At 48.9% G+C, this 17,296-nt stretch overlaps 1 protein-coding gene across 2 annotated transcripts in view; it reads left to right on the top strand.

The window, feature by feature from the left end:
* LACTBL1 (lactamase beta like 1) overlaps positions 1-17,296 on the top strand; it is a 398,761-nt gene that overhangs the window by 229,926 nt on the left and 151,539 nt on the right. The gene's annotated exons all lie outside the window — the stretch shown is intronic.

The raw sequence follows: 17,296 nt of genomic DNA, 5'->3' as shown, positions 1-17,296 counted from the left end.
CTTACTGCATTGACTGTGTATGACCCGTCACAGGGTTGATGTTATATATGGGTACGAAGCATCAACCACAGATTGTCTGTTTGTAGAGTAGTATGTTGCTATGGGGCATGTTTGGTGTTGTGTTTTTGTGCAATTGGCAAGTACGGTTGTTGACTGTGTCTCTCTTTGCAGCATTGCAGTGCTCCTGTAACCGGACCTGAGAGTGCGCAGGCAGGAGGCCAGCACTCAAAACCAGAGCTAAGTGTCTTGTTGTTTTTCTTACAAACTGCTCTGCATAGGCTTGCTGGGGAGTGTACTGATGCATGGATGTATGTGTGGTTCAATTTGGTATGTTTTTTTCTCCCTAATCACCCGTGATCCTATGCAATTTTGAAACCTGTACCCTCTACCCGGTGTTCCTGCTTCCCGTGCCTATCCAAGCAACGTTCCCTGACCCTCTTTCCCCACTGGGGTTGCGGATGCCTGTGTAAGCCCCGAACTTGCAGGCGCCAAAACCCTAGAGGGGGCGGTTGGTTCGTACCACTCCTGAGCCTGGACTACAGAAGGCCATGACAATGATGTCCAAGTCTGTGTTCATGCAGATTGTACATTTTCGTGCATTCCCTAGTTTCATGTGTCATTCCTCCTCTCCTCTCCTGCCGCTCATTCCAGTCATCCAGTGTGTCAACACCTGTCCCGACTGCATATCCCTGAACCTCCTTCCCCACCAGTGTCTCAGGGGCCTGTGTGAGTTTGACCTTGCAGGCACCCGGGACATGGTGGGGGTGGTTGTTTCGTGACACTCCCGCGCCTGTACAGGGGAGCTCTGACAGTACACATCCATTCATGGTGCATCATCCTATGTCATGTACCACACATGTCTCACATCCTGTCGTGACATTGTTTTGCTGTGCTACCTTGGTTGTTGCATCATTGTGGTAGTACTTGGCCTTTGTGAGGTACTGCTACGTCAAGTCATCTACTGGAGGGTGTTTGGGTTCGTTTTTATGCCTTGGATTTTGTGATTTCGGAAATGAGTGTGGATTCTGAGGGTTCAGGCATCTTTTTACACACAAGGTGGGAGATGGTGACGAAGGGTAAAGGTGATCCTGTGGCCAGGTGGAATTGAGGTTTGGAGGCTCCATGACCCAGGTGCAGTTGTTCAGTGGGTCATGGTCATTTGTGAGGGAGGGGGGAGGTTGTTGTTGATAGTTGCCTTGCCCTGCAGTGTGATGGGAACTCTGACATAGTAATGGTGGTATCCCATGTACATGTTGTGTTCTGCTGATCAATGCCTGTTCATGTGTTGTGTTTTCCTTTCAGGTGCGAGGGGATAGTTGTGGTTTGACATGCTGGGGTGTACACATGGTGGATGTTCACATGTGATGTGTAGGGAACACTGATGGTCACTTGAGTGCACATGCATATGTGGAGTGCATGTCCTTGCAGAACCACACACTTGCACTCTGATGCACTACATGTACTCCCACCCTTGCATATACACGTGTACACTGGTTGCCTTCTGGTGCCCATTGTGTCCCGGCAGCACATGTTCTGTGACCGATCATGGATCCAGTACATGCCTAATTTGATGTTTGACGTGATCTGTCACTTAGATGTGATGCTCAGGGTGTGCATCACACACAATGGCTGTTCACTGTGCTGTGCGCTGAGCAGTGTGATGCAGGAGTAGGACACTGCACACATGAGCTGCAGTGTTGATTTTGTAATGCGTAATGTGCATGTAGACAGGCATTCATTGTGATGTTACGTCTACGACTGTTGTAATGCATTTGGAAATGACTTATTTTGGGTGTGAGGTTGTTGGTCTGTCATTTCATCTGATTCCGGGTCAGGCAGCAGTGTCCGATGCCACTGTGCATTTAGGACATGGCAATGTGTACCTTATCGTTACTGCATTGGTGTATGGGTATTGCGTGCCATGTCAGGTTGATGTTTGGGAGGGTTTGAGTGACATGACAGTGATGGCCATGGCCTGGTTTGCAGGTGTGTGTGATGCACACCTTGCATGTCCGTGTCATCCGCTTCTCAGAGCAACTAGCTGGGGGTAGATTTCTCTCCGCAGCAGGGCCCTCCCCCTGGAACAGACTTCCGGCCTGACTTGAACTTGAGAGGAATCATCTCCAGTTCTGGAAGCACCTCAAGACCTTCCTCTTTGCTTCTGCTTACTGTCTGCCTCTCCCTTGCAGAATTCTCCACTGGAACTGCACAGGAGCTGCAACTGGGCCACTCTCACCGACCTCGGTCCCTGGCCCAGCCACTCTCCACTTGCACTGCAGTACTGTCTCTCTATCCCTACAGCCCTCCCTTCCCAGCACTTGTCTGCACTTACCTTTGTAGTTGCCACCAGGCGACCTATGTATTATTTTTTTGGGCTACTTCCCCTGTACTGGACTCCCCCCCACCCTTCCCCTTGCACTTTTCCCATTCCCCCTACCCCTGCACTTGCACGATCCCAATGACACCTGGCCTAGTAGTACTGTTCTCTGTGTTCCCTTGTTCCCCCCTCCCTGCCTCATTGCGCCTTGGAATACTTGTGTATGGGCCATATCATGTCATATGTCATATGTGTGCCTTTTGGTCACACAGGATAGCTTGTGTTTAAGTAGCTAGGGATGCAGACGATGTGGCACTTCCATGGCAACTATCTCAGGGTGGTAAGGTTGTGACAGTTGACTGTCTCTTTGTCATCATCGATTGTCACCTGGTATGTGCCAGGACTGTGTGCACTCCGCAGGGGTGGGAGTTTAGGTGAAAAATGTGGCCACAAGCTGGGTCCGGGCTTCCTCGCCACGTGCCCTGTCCCCTCCTATGGGCAGCGCCTGTGGTTGGGGATGTGGGGGCACCACCATGTCCACCGGGACGCCCTGCCGTGTTGCAACATTGTGCAGGACACCTGCTGCCACAATGATCCTGCACACTACTGGTGGTGCATAGAGTAGTTGCCCACCAGAGCGGTCAAGGGAGCGGAAACGTGACTTGAGCACTCCGAATGTGCGCTCCACTATGCCCCTGGTTGCAATATGGGCGGCGTTGTATCTTACCTGGGGTGGTGTGGTGGGGTTCCGGATTGGCGTCATCATGTGGTTGCTCAGAGGGTAGGCACTGTCCCCTGGGGAGATGATAATAGTTGAGATTATTAGGGTTTGGATATTTGTCTGTGTGTGACTTGCATGCATGTGCAAGGGCATTTGTACTGACCTAGGAGCCATGTGTCGCCATGCTGCCCAGCTTCCAGGGCCCGGCTCAGGGCGGACATTCTGTATATGAAACTGTCATGGGTGGAGCCAGGGTAGTTTGCATAGACAGAGGTGATGATTCCCTTTGCATCACATACCACCTGTACATTGATGGAATGCCAGTGCTTGCGGTTTCGGTAGATGTGCTCAATGGCCCTAGGTGGACGTAGGGCCACATGGGTGCAATCTATGGCACTGAGCACTTTGGGGAAGTGTGCCACCCTGAAAAAATCCAGGACAACGGCCTGCCTTTCTGCGGGTGTTCTGGGCATGTATATGTGCCTGCGGACTGAGGGGCGCGCTGTCATGATTGCCAGTACCTGGTGTAGGCAGCGTGACTGCGTGGCCTGTGAGACCCCCCCCCACTATGGCAGTGGTCCGCTGAAATGACCCAGTGGCCAAAAAATGCAGGACATTGAGCAGCTTCTCCAAGGGGCTCAATGCTTGGGAGCAAAGGGTGGGGGATGTGAGGTCATCTTCCCACTCCCTGACCAGGTCTAGGATGATATGGGGTGGAAACCTATACCTGCCATAGACCTGGTCGTCAGGCATCCCAAAAAGGCTTGTCCGTGGTGCGAAAATGCGTGCCCTGGCTATTCTCCTCCTCCTGCGGTGTCCCACGATCAGTGCAGCGACAAATGGGGCATTCATCGTAGCTGTATATACGCGGTTGTTGTTTGCGCGCACTTTTATGCTGTGCGCGGGGACGCTTCCGCCTGCCTTCATGTGGCAGACGCGTTGACACCTGTGCACGTCTTTTGCCGTGCGCGTGTTTCCCGTATTCGGATACGGTCCGAGTGTCATCGCGTGTGATCGGAGGGGAGTGTGCGTACACGCAACTGGCCTGGCTACGTGTGTTTCGGGGTGTGCGTGAAGTTCCACACGCGATTAGCCTGGGTACGTGTGTTCCGGGGTGCCGGGAACTTTCACACGCGATTGGTGGAAATCCACTTGTGTTCTGTCATCACGTGCAATGAGGGAAACACCTGCGCGCGTCACGTCACAGACGCGCTCACACGCTAAGGGCCTTTGGTCCAATGAAATCGCATATGCGTGCTGCCGTGCATACGCGCATGGCCCTTTCCTCGTATTACACGCGGACGCGCAGTTTTTCACGCGCGCTGAAATGCGCATGCATGTCTGTACGCGTCACGTCACAGGGGCGCTTGCGCTTGAGGGGCCTTCTGTCCAATGAAAATGCGTATGCGTGCAGACGTGCTTACGCGCTAAGGGCCTTTCCTCGAATTACACGGTGGAGTGCAGATTTTTCACGTGCCAAATCACTCCGTATCAAGCTGGCCACGCGTATGCACACGGAAGACCACGCTCCTGCCCAGAAGGCTGAACTACTGCCCCCCAGAGCCCCGAGCACGCTCCCACCTGCCATCTACTGCTGCCTGACTGCCTACTGCCCACGTGCACTGCCATTTGCTGCCTGCACATCAGCCAGGGGTGCTGTTGCTGTGACCACCCCTGCTGGAACCGAAGACTCCCGACTGGGATTCCATCGCTCCACAGCCCAGCCCCAGGACCCAGTTGCCCACCCACTCCTGCCTCTGGGGTTGTCATGTCGAGGCAAACACCATCTGTGACCACTGACAACCCCCGGCCAGAGAGGCAGAGGGGCACCAGCTTCAGTGCCACCGAAGTTGGTGTCCTGGTGGAGCAAGTCCTGGGGCAGTATGATGCCCTCTTCGGAAGTTCCCGCGCCGACAAGGAAGGACGGACTCAGATCTGGACTGACATCGTGACTGCCATCAACACGGAGGGGGTGGCAGTCCGCGACTTACAACATGTCAGGAAGCGCTGGGAGGACTTCAGGTCCAGGACCCTGAACAAGGCCCGGCGCCTCTTGAAGGCAGCTGATGCCAAGGGGCGCCGGGGCCACTTGTCGGAAGAACAGATGAGGGTCCTGGAACGCATATCCCCAGCGCTCCACGTCCAGGTCCTAGAGAAGCAGACCCGTCTGGAGTCGAGCGGTGAGTGTACATGCATCCTGATTGTGAGCAGTGCGTGTGGTGATTATTCGGTAGTGTGCAGGTTGCACATCTGTTTGTATGGGGTTGAGTATGGGTGGGGGTGTACAGGGCCGTGGGGCTGACACATGCGAGGGCTGTAATGTGTGAGACATGGATGGTGCTTGTGTGTGTAGGCTTGCATGCCAAATGCAGTTGTGTGGGCACACATGTTTGGATGAATGTGTATGTAAGTAGACATGTCCGTGATGTCACGCATGTATGTTGTTTTCGGCTGCATGTATCAGCACTGTGTACATGTGAATGTGTGTGTATTTGACAAGGGTGCAACAGTGATGCAACATGGATGCATGTGACAGCGGTATGTGGAAGCCTGATTGGCAGATGTGACATGGATGCCCGTCTGAACAGTGCGACACTTGGCAGAGGTGTACACATGCATGCAAGTGTGGTGGTGTGTGTACATGTGTGGTGCACTTCCTGTGTTGCATGTGATGTCTGGCTCACCTTTGGCTGCTCATGCTGTTGTATGTGTATGGATGGTGGTGGCAGTTGCGATATGGCTGTGGTATGGCTCATGTGTGCGAGTTGTAATGACTTGTGTGTTGGGGATTGTGATGACATGTCTGAGGTTTGCCAATGCCACTCATGTGCAACTGTCATGTGTGTATGTGTCCATTGCACAGTGCCCTGATGCCTCTGTTTTGTTTCTCCCTGTCTGCAGCGTCAACTGATGAAGAGGGCGGAGAAGGTGCTGTGGAGCACAGCGGCGGGGATCCCACCGCCAGCCGGAGACGGAAGGCCCGGCTCCCCTCCCGTATTGTCATCTCGTCTGGGAGTGAGGAGTCCGGTGCAGCGTCCCAGGCCGCAGCTGCCGGGGGGAGGTCCAAGAGGCGGAGGTTGGAGTTGGACTCCTCGGCAGCAGAAGGGGCAGCTTGGACCCCACAGGGCCCAACAGGGGAAGATGGCATGGTGCTTGGAGACATGGGTGGGGGCCTCGTGGAGGCTGCCCCTGGTAGGCTGGGGGGTGGGGGTGGTGGGAGACATGGGTGGGGGCCTGGTGGAGGCTGCCCCTGGTGACTGGGGGGGTGGGGGTGGTGGGAGACATGGGTGGGGGCCTGGTGGTTGGTGCCCCTGGTGGCTGGGGGGTGGGGGTGCTGGGAGACATGGGTGGGGGCCTGGTGGTGGGTGCCCCTGCACTGCTGGGGGGTGTGGGTGCTGGGAGACATGGGTGGGGGCCTGGTGGAGGCTGCCCCTGGTAGGCTGGGGGGTGGGGGTGGTGGGAGACATGGGTGGGGGCCTGGTGGAGGCTGCCCCTGGTGACTGGGGGGGTGGGGGTGGTGGGAGACATGGGTGGGGGCCTGGTGGTTGGTGCCCCTGGTGGCTGGGGATGCAGGGGGACATGCGTTGGTGGGCAGTAGTGCAAGTTGACATGTGGGTTGGCTGGGGGGCATGGCCATGGTGGATGGGGTGCCTGCAGGACATGTGCAGGGTAGGCCCCTGTGGTGTGAGCCACCTGCAGGTGCCGTCGAGGGTGTAGAGGGAACACCTGGGAGGGCCCACACGTGTAATTCACGTGTGGTGCTCCCCGTGCACCCCTGCAATACACGTACCCTGATGGAATCACGTGTCGAACTTCCCCCGCACCCTGAAATACACGTACCCTGATGGAATCGCGTGTGGAACTTCCCGCGCACCCCTGGAATACACGTACCCTGCTGATTTCGCGTGTGTAACTTCCCCCGCACCCTGAAATACACGTACCCTGCTGATATCGCATGTGGAACTTCACGCGCACCCCTGAAATACACGTACCCTGCAGAAATTGCGTGTGTGACTTCCCTTGCACCCTGAAATACACGTACCCTGCTGATATCGCGTGTGGAACTTCACGCGCACCCCGAAATACACGTACCCTGATGGAATCGCGTGTGGAACTTCCCACGCACCCCTGAGATACGCGTTCCCTGCTCACACGGGCCCAATCGCGTGTGGAAATTCCCGCGCACCCATGAAATACACGTACCCTGCTGGAATCGCGTGTGTAACTTCCCCTGCACCCTGAAATACACGTACCCTGCTGATATCGCGTGTGGAACTTCACGCGCACCCCGAAATACACGTACCCTGATGGAATCGCGTGTGGAACTTCACGCGCTCCCCGAAATACACGTACCCTGATGGAATCGCGTGTGGAACTTCCCGCGCACCCCTGAGATACGCATACCCTGCTCACACGGGCCCAATCGCGTGTGGAAATTCCCGTGCACCCCTGAAATACACGTACCCTGCTGGAATCGCGTGTGTGACTTCCCCTGCACCCTGAAATATACGTACCCTGCTGATATCGCGTGTGGAACTTCACGCGCACCCCTAAATAGACGTACCCTGATGGAATCGCGTGTGGAACTTCACGCGCACCCCGAAATACACGTACCCTGATGGAATTGCGTGTGGAACTTCACGCGCACCCCAAAATACACGTACCCAGATGGAATCGCATGTGGAACTTCCCGCGCACCCCTGAGATACGCGTACCCTGCTCGCCCAGGCACTATTGCTGTATGTTGCCACTTTTGTAATGCGCACGGACGCTACCGCCTGCCTTCATGTGGCGGACTTGTTTGGGCTTGTGCGTGTCTTTCGCTGTGCGTGGCTTTGCCCTATTCGATTCCATGAATACGTGTGGTTCGGGTGCGTGTGGGCGTTCCGTCTGCTTCCCTGCAGTACATCCCCAGTTACGCCCTTGTTTTCGCGAGTTGTTCCCCATTCCGCGCGTTACGCCCCGTGTTCCGCCCACTTTCTAGTGTATGCGCAGAGGTTGTGCGCTTTCACTGTGCGCGTCACACACGTCTTTCGGGATGTTGCAGCGATGTGTGCGCCATGCACGGGTTTTGCGCACATCCCGAGGAAGACACGCGCAGGGACTTCCATGAATCGCACGCGTGCGTGTGCTCCTGTTTTTTTCCGCTTGCGCCTGCTTGCGCGTAGATTTTCGGCGCACGTTTGTTCCATGAATCGGCCCCTAAGCTGGGATATGACAGCCAAGGGTACACAATGTATCTCCAGAAAGGAGAGAACCACATCTTCCCCCTGCCATGGTCAGCATGTTTAACTAACAAAGGCTCCATTGATCCACCCTGATCTTTTGTTGGGCCCTGCAGCTAGTGGCAGATATTTGCATATCAATTAGAGGGTAATTCAAACAGGCCCACGTGGGGCCTGGCTGTAGAGGTTAACAAAGGAGACAGGAAACCCCAACAACCTTTCAAATGCAACTGTGTCAGCGCGAAGCCAGCTCCCGCTCTCAGTATCGATGATAGTGAACTGTCATGTCTGAGACTGTGTGTTTTTAGTAGTCCATGCCACAGGGGGACCCCATTCATAAGGTAAAAGAATGTAGTTTGCAAGAGCCAGAGAGTCTGGTCTCACCATAGCTTCAATGGAGACCTGCCACTTTAATCAGGAATCACAGAGAAATCCATTAAAGAGAGATACTCTTTGATCCACAACAGACAGGAAAATGGGTGGCACTTAGCATCACATGTTTTTACCTGTTTACCTTTCCTGTTGCAAAGCACTATGGCATGACCTCATGCATACAGGAGATTGTTGGTGGGGCCACAGGATGGGTTAATTAAGGTAGGCTTAGCCTACACCAATCATTGTGGCTCACTTGGCCAGGACCTTCAAAGAGGGAAACCAGATCCCTCCCGTAAACATCTCCCAGGGAACAGAGGGAGATACCAAATCCAGAGGACCCTCTAGCCGCTCCATACGCAGTACCCAACCAGCACGCACAGTGTGCCCTGCTAGGTACGGCAGCAAGCTTCCTAGGTGGGAAGTGCCAGAAGGTCTCTGAAGCCATAACCAAGGACAGGGCAGCTGCCTGTAACACACTCCTCAGCTTTGGGACGTCTGCCTTAAAGGATGACACGAGCCCAGTGAAGAAGCTGGGAGAAGTGCCTCGATGAGCATCTAACGACGGCCACCATAAGTAAATTTTCGAGTCAGTCGAGTTCCTCAAGCTACAACAAACTGCAACACTGACCTTTGTTACGCTGCAGGCACTTAAAGACATCTGAGTCATTTTTACCAGTGCTTCAGAACCACCGATCAGCACTGAGACAACGATTCCTGAACATGAACCGCTGTGTAAGCCAGCCTGCAGCCAATAATCCAGCTTCACTCGTCAAACTGCCTTGCTGCCTGATACCTGCAGCTGACTCCCATCTTGAACTGTATCACAGAAGCCTGCAAAGCACTCTGAAGCCAACTCAATCCTGTGGATCATCAAGAACACCTACAGCAGAGGTTACATTGTGGTTCTGTCCCCTGGTCCTTCCCGTAAGGCCCCTAGAGACAGTTTAAGAAACCTTGTTCCCTTTGTGCTGGAGCCAAGTAACCTTGAACTATTGGGATCATTAACCATACCAACTACCCCACTGTCAGTATCCAGATTGAAACTGACTGTCCTCTGCATTCCTATACAGGGTGGGTTGTATTTATTTGTGTTGCTAGAAAAGTATTTTTTGTGTTAATAATAAAGTAGATATTTGTATACAACCTTGACTGGATAGTTCCTTTATCATTGGGTAATAATTGTATTTCCGCTATCTAACCAACGATCCACGACCTTTCAGAGATAAACCTGCTGTTCCATCCACGTTACCAACATTGGACAACAAGGTTTATAATTTACTGGTGTTTCCTATCTGTTTGGATCCCTTCTGGTGTACTAGAGGTGTGGGGCTGATTGAGGTTTCAGAAACTAATATTCATCCTGTACCACTGGTGACCCGGACGTTGATTTGTCACAGTCGCACATCTACATGTTATGTGCAATAAGCGCGTGTGTAGTAGGTGAACGTATAAAAAGCAACATGTTTGATAGGAGTGTGTGAGAGAGTTTCAGCTGCTGACACTTATCTTTAATATGAGCTTTTAGGAGATCTTAATTGTGTAATGTATGCATTGAGGAACATACGCTCTGTGGATAGTTCATATAGTAAGTGTAAATGTATTCCATCACCTTAAAGCTCACATTAAAGTGAGCTGAGATATGCCTTTAATATTAGTTTAGGAGATGTTAGTTTTGTAATGTACCAACTGCAAACCTCATATGGTCTGCGTACAGGATTGCAGCACATGTTGAGAGTGCCTCTATGGTTGGAGCATGTTATGTTATGTTATGTTGACTTATACCGCACACTGCTACCATCCAGAGATGGTCTCCAGGTGCCCATGTGGCTCTGCAAGAAAGTGGATGGGTGGGTTAGTGAGGGTAGAGTTATAGGATAGGTCCAGAACCAGGAGAGACGGACACCTGTGTGTGTTTGATTGCAGACGGGTTGATTGCAGGCACTGGCTTTTTGTATCCATAAGGGTGAGGCCCGATGCCTATGTTGTATATTGTATGTGCATGTCTGGTTATGTTGGATGGGTGTTTGTGTGTTTTGTGGGTAGATTGGTTGGTATTTAAGGTTGTGGTTGTGCTCACAGGCTGGTTGTATCCGAAGGGGTAATAACCAGTGCCTGGGGTTGTTTTTTGTATGCAAGTGTTACTTATGTTGAATGTGTTTTTGTGTGTAATTTGGCTAGCTCATAAGTCATATATAGTACTTTGGAGGTGTTTTGTAGGGGAGCAGGAGTGGGGGGTTAGTACACTGGGAAATCTCAAAAATATTTTAGGTGGCTAATCTTCCCAATTCTATGTAAATGTGATGCATGGCTAATCTTCACAATTCTATCTAGTTATACACAAGGCTAGTCATCACAGATCTATCTAAGTGTGACGCCTGGCTTATGTACACAACTATATCGAAATGGGACGCATAGTTAATCTTCACAATTCTAGCTAATGATACACCTGGCTAGTCTTCACAATTCTATCTATTGTAATCCATGGCTAGTCTTCACAATTCTATCTAATGTGGCACATGGCTAATCTTCACAATTCTATCTAATGTGACACATGGCTATTCTTCACAAATCTGTCTAAGTGTGACACTTGGCTAATATTTGTAATTTTGTCTAAATGTAATGCATGGCTAACCTTCACAATTGTATGTCAGAGTGACAAATGGCTCATCTTCACAAATCTAACTAAATGTGATGCATGGCTAATCTTCACAGTTGTATCCTAATGTGACACATGGCTTAACTTCACATATCTATCTAGGTGTGATGCCTGTCTATTGTATACAAATCTATATAAATGTGACACATTGCACATTTACACAGATCTATCTAAGTGGGACGGCTGGCTAATGTACACAAATCTATCTTAATATGATGCAAGGCTAATCTTCACAATTACTCTGAGTGTGTGGCATGGCTAACCTTCACAATTCTATCTAAATGTGACACATGGCTAATCTTCACAATTCTATCTAAATATGAGACCTAGCTAAGGTACACAAATCTATCTAAGTGTGAGACATGGCTAATCTTCACAGTTGTATCTAATGTGACAAATAGCTAATTTTCACAGATCTATCTAAGTGTGACGGCTGGCCAATGCATGCAAATCTATCTAAGTGTGACACATGGCTAATCTTTGAAATTCTATCTAAATGTGATGCAATGCTAACCTTCACAATCATTCTGAGTGTGATGCATGGCTAACCTTCACAAATGTGTCTAAATGTCACATACGACTAATCTTCGCAATTATATCAAAATTTGAGGCATGGCTAATCTTCACAATTCTATCTAATGTGACACATGGCTAATCTTCACAAACATACCTAAATATGACACAAGACTAATCTTCACAATGTTATCTAGATGTGATGCATGGCTAACCACATGAATCTATCTTGGTGTGATGCATGACTGATCTTCACAATTCTATCTAATGTGGCACATGTCTATTCTTCCCAATATCTCTATTGTAACATGTTTTCTGCCCCCACTATACATCTAAGTACAAAACATGTCCTGCCCACAACAACACATTTCCTTTCCTGCAAAATACAACTAAAATCCAACACAACATCTGCCCCTAAAATAGATCTAGGAGCAACACATTTCCTTCCACAATTCAGTACAGTGTCTAACAATGGAGTGCAGCACAGTTGACAGTGATAGTAGTGTGAGATTGGCTGGGTTTTCTGGGGAACAGCAATGACTGTGCTCCTCACACTTATCACCTTACGATGGCTAGTTACAGGGCTAATTATAGGGCACAGCACATTTCTAGATCAGAGGGCAGCATGTGGATATAACTAGCCTATACCAACAGTTCAGATGTGAAATATGGCTACCTTACATAATTAGGATCAGTGCAGAATATAATTATCTTACACACTTAGGCTGAGTGCCAAATATGGGTACTTTATACAATTTGGATATATCATAATAGGTAATAAGAGTGGTGGGATTTTAATGGAGTACACTAATGACTGTACTACCCACCGCACAGCACTAACCTTATTTGTTGCTGTAGGTAGTCTGCGTCAGGTGTCCCAGTCGAACACAAGCAAACATGGAGTGGAGTTGCTTAGACTGGAGCTGCCCTGTGCTTTATGGCCCTTAACCGACGGGCTGCCCTGGAAGGGTCTCTGAAATGCAGCTGTTCCAGTCACGTGAGAGATTGGAAGAGAACTAGAGAACCCCAACCCACTGCCAGACACATGCACTAAGGACAAAGCCTGCTGCACCAGCATCCAAAATGCCCTCTCTTACAAAATTAAAGGTCTGCGGACCATAATAGCTGACAAAAGATCCCAACTAACAGTCACTACACCAGCACCCACTACCACCCCTCACACTAACTCAGGTTTCACGTTAAAAAAAAGTCACCATTCCTGAAGTCCACAAAATCATTGCGTCTCTTAAACCATCTAACTGTAAGGGCGATAGTTGCCCAGCTCAGATTATAAAAGATGCAGCTAGAGACCTTGCCCCATTCATTACTAAACTTGCAAACTCCTCCTTCTCGAACAATTCCGTCCCAAGTAACCTCAAACAGTCCTGAGTTCTACCACTACTGCTAAAACAGACCCTAGAACCGGCTATACCTACCAACTACAGGCCAATTACGACAGTCCCCTTTCTACTGAAAATTCTGGACAGAATAGCCTACTTGCAAATACAAGACTATCTTGAAGCTCACAAATTACTCGGTACCCGTCAATCTGGCTTCAGACCTCGGCATTGAACAGAAACTGCACTTGTCGACCTTAAAAGCCAGATTGATGAATTGAAAGACAAGGGAAAGATGGCCATCATACTTCTACTCAACCTCTCTGCGGATTTTGATTTGGTGGATCACTCTATACTTTGCAACCACTTATCCTCTTCGGCCCACTTCTCTAGCTCTGCAATTGCCTGGATCCAATCTTTCCTCGCTAACAGAACTATGTGCGTGTTCTCACCGTCAGCAGCTGCTGACCCCATCCTCATCACCTGTGGAATCCCCCAAGGATCCTGCGTCTCGTCCACTTTGTACAACATTTTTACAAAGCCACTATTCGACAAACTGGACCATCTGGGTGTCACCTACCCAAATTATGCAGACGACACCCAGATACTCCTACCCCTCTCAGGAACCTATGATACAGACGTTGCATGGATTAACAAAGTCTACATCATCATTCAGGCATGGATGGCCACACATGGCCTCTGCCTGAATGATGATAAGACAGAACTACTCCTAGTTGGATCATCTAATAACCTTCTCAAACTAAGTCCTTACTACACAAATATTGTTATTGATGGGAACAGTATACCCATAGCCAAACATGTAAAAACTTTAGGTTTCTACCTCGATGCCCAGGCTAACCTAACCAAGCAGATCAACATGACCTCTTCGGCCACAGCCTACACTGGCAAGATGATCAGAGCCTGTAGACCTGTACTATCCCCCACCAGTTGCCTTACTCTGGCGGGAGTGCTCATGCAATCCAAACTGAATTATTGCAACAGCCTTTATCTAGGAGCAAACAAGTCCATTCTAAATAAACTACAGATTATGCAAACCAACGCGCTTAGAGCAGCGCTGATTATTCCTAAAAGAGAGCACACCTCAGATATTAGAAAGCAACAAAGGTGGCTCTCTATACATGACAAAATTGCCCTAAAAACCATCTGCCTCACACACAAAGCGATTAACTTCCAAGCCCCCCCCCCCCTATCTCACAGACAAGTTCACTTGGAAGGTATCCAATAGATTCACCAGATCATTTAACGCGCCATCCCTGGTGGTGCCTAGATACAATCTAAAAAGAGTCAGAGGTTCTAGCTTCCCGGTATTAGCCACCCAGCTTTGGAACTCTCTCCCACAGAACATCCAAACCATTCAAACCTTCAACAATTTCAGAAGCCATGTTATCACTTGGATTCTTAACAAAACACAAAACAGTAGCTCTTGATACCATTAATAGCTAGATGATCTGCTCAACTAGTATATGTGTCACCCATCCTATACTACTGCTATGACCCAATGTATAATATGTATAATATGTATAATGTTTATGTATATATGTACCACTGTAATTTTACAAACTGTATTTATGCCTTCAACTGCATATGCTATACCATGTAACCACTTCCAACCTTAAGCGCCCAATTACCTCTGGGTCAGGTGCGCGATATAAATAAAATAAACAAACAAACAAACGTGGGGGGCACAGACCAATGAGAACCAAATGGACAGGCTGGGAGGAGTGGGGAGGGAGGGTCACAGAATGGATCAAGGTGAATGGGAGAAGCAGAGGGTAGCAGGGAGAGATGGCTGCCAGGACAGAGGCAAAGAGACAACTGACTGCCTCAACCAATTGCTAAGGGGTTGGGTGGAGAAAGTAAAAAAAGCCAGAAACAACAAAAGGATTACATAACAAAGGCAGGGTACTATAGAAGCAGAACAGCTAAAAAAACTGGTTGAACGTTAAAGTAAAACACCAAATAAACCCCTCAGAAAACAAACAACTAGTCCAAAAAACAATTGCAAAATACACACAAATCCTTCCAAAGAGCACCCCAAACCAAGCCAAAAAACAGATTATAATCAAAGTAAAGAACTGACAACCCACCAACTAGGCAGTACAACTGCTTTCCAAGTGGTGTCTCTGTGGGATGCCTACAGATTACATTCACGAATGGAGGGGTAAGCAAGGAGTGATTGGCACCAGGACAGAGGCAAAGAGACACTTGAGTGCCTGAACCAATAGCTAAGGGGTTGGGTGGGGAAAAGAAAAAAGCCAGAAACAAACAAAGGACCACAGAACAAAGGAAGAGCACTTTAGAAGCAGATCTGCTGAAAAAAACATATTGGGAGTAAAAAAATAAAAACACCAAATAAACCCTCCAGAAAACAGACAAATAGCCCAAAAGACAGGTGCAAAATACACACAAATAACTACAAAAGTCACTCAGAAACAAGCCAAAAAAATTATTAGAATCAAAGTAAAGCACTCACAAACCACCAGCCAGGAGTGCTTGGCAAGTGGTATCTCTGCAGGATGCTGTAGATTACATTTAGGAAGGGAGGGGGAAGCAAGGGGATATGGCAGCCATGATAGAGGCAAAGAGACACCTGACTGCCTGAACCAATTGCTAAGGGGTTGGGTAGGGAAAGGAAAAAAAGCCAAAAACAAATAAAGGCCTACAGAACAAAGGCGGGCACTCTAGAAGCAGACCAGCTCAAAAAACGGGATGAGAGTCAGGGAAAACACCAAATAAGCCCCTCATGAAACCAACAACTAGACCAAAAAACTATCGCAAAATACACACAAATCCCTCCAAGAGGCACCCAAAGCCAAGCCAAAAAACAGATTAGAATCATCAAAGTAAAGCAGTTGCAACCCTACAGCCATGCCCTAAGACTGCTTTCCAAGTGATCTCTGTGTGAGATGGCTACAGATTACATTTAGGAATGGAAGGGGAAGCAAGGAGAGATGGCCGACAGGACAGATGCAAAGAGACACCTGTCTGCCTGGACCAATTGCTCATGGATAGGGTGGGAAAAGGAAAAAATCCAGACACAAAAAAGGACTACAGAACAAAGGCAGGACACTCTAGAACCAGATCATCTTAAATAAACGGGTGGGAGTAAAAAAACCAAACACCAAATAAACCAATCAGAAAACCAGCAACTAACCCAAAAACAATTGCATAATACACAAATCCCCCCAAAAGGCACCCAAAACCAGGCCAAAAAACAGATTAGATTCCAATTTAAATCACTCAAAAGCCACCAGCCAGGCCGTACAACTTCTTATCAAGTGGTTTTTGTGCAGGATGCAACAGATTCCATTCAGGAAGGGAGGGTGACACAGGGAGAGATGGCCGCCAGGAGAGAGGCATAGACACCTGAGTGCCTGGGCTAATTGCTAATGGGTTGGGAGGGTTAAGAAAAAATCCAGAAACAAACAAAGGACAACAGAACAAAGGTGGGAACTCTAGTAGAAGACAGTTAAAAAAACAGGTTGGGAGTAAAAGGAAAACACCAAATAAACCCCTCATAAAAGCAACACGTATGTGTTGTAAGAGTGTGTCATAGGACCATGTGTTGCAGGAGCTCTAGTTGGAGTATTGTGTCATAAGAGTGTGTATCCTAAGAGCATGTGTGGTAGGAACTTGTGTCATAAGTGCATGTGCGAGCATGTGTCATATGTCTGCATGTTATGTGCAATCAATGTATGTGTAGTAGGTCTATATGTCAAAGGAGCATGCATGATAGGAATGGATGTTGTGGTAGGATTTCTTATAGCAGCATGTGTCAAAAGAGCACATATCGTAGAAGCATGTGTTATAGGAGTGTGTATCATTACAGTGTATTGTTGTAAGAGTGTGCAGTAGGTGTGTGTGGTAAGGATGTGTGTGGTTGGCGCGTGTGTCACAGAAGCAGGTGTGATAGGAGCATGAGTCGTAGGTGCACAGTTATTCCATCACCTTAAAAGTGACATCAAAGTTAATTCATAGACTTGGTGGAAAGTTTGTACTGAAAGTGTACATTTATTCCATCACCTTAGAACTCAAATTCAAGTCAGCTGAGACTTGCTGTTAAGATGAGTTTTTAGGAGATGTTACTTGTGTAATCTATGTATTGTAAAACTCATATGCTCTATGGACAGC

This window comes from Ambystoma mexicanum, chromosome 8 (assembly GCF_040938575.1).
Source record: "Ambystoma mexicanum isolate Mex_15411 chromosome 8, UKY_AmexF1_1, whole genome shotgun sequence".
In the NCBI taxonomy this organism is placed as follows: Eukaryota; Metazoa; Chordata; class Amphibia; order Caudata; family Ambystomatidae; genus Ambystoma; species Ambystoma mexicanum.
This window is presented reverse-complemented; position numbering and strand designations above follow the sequence as displayed.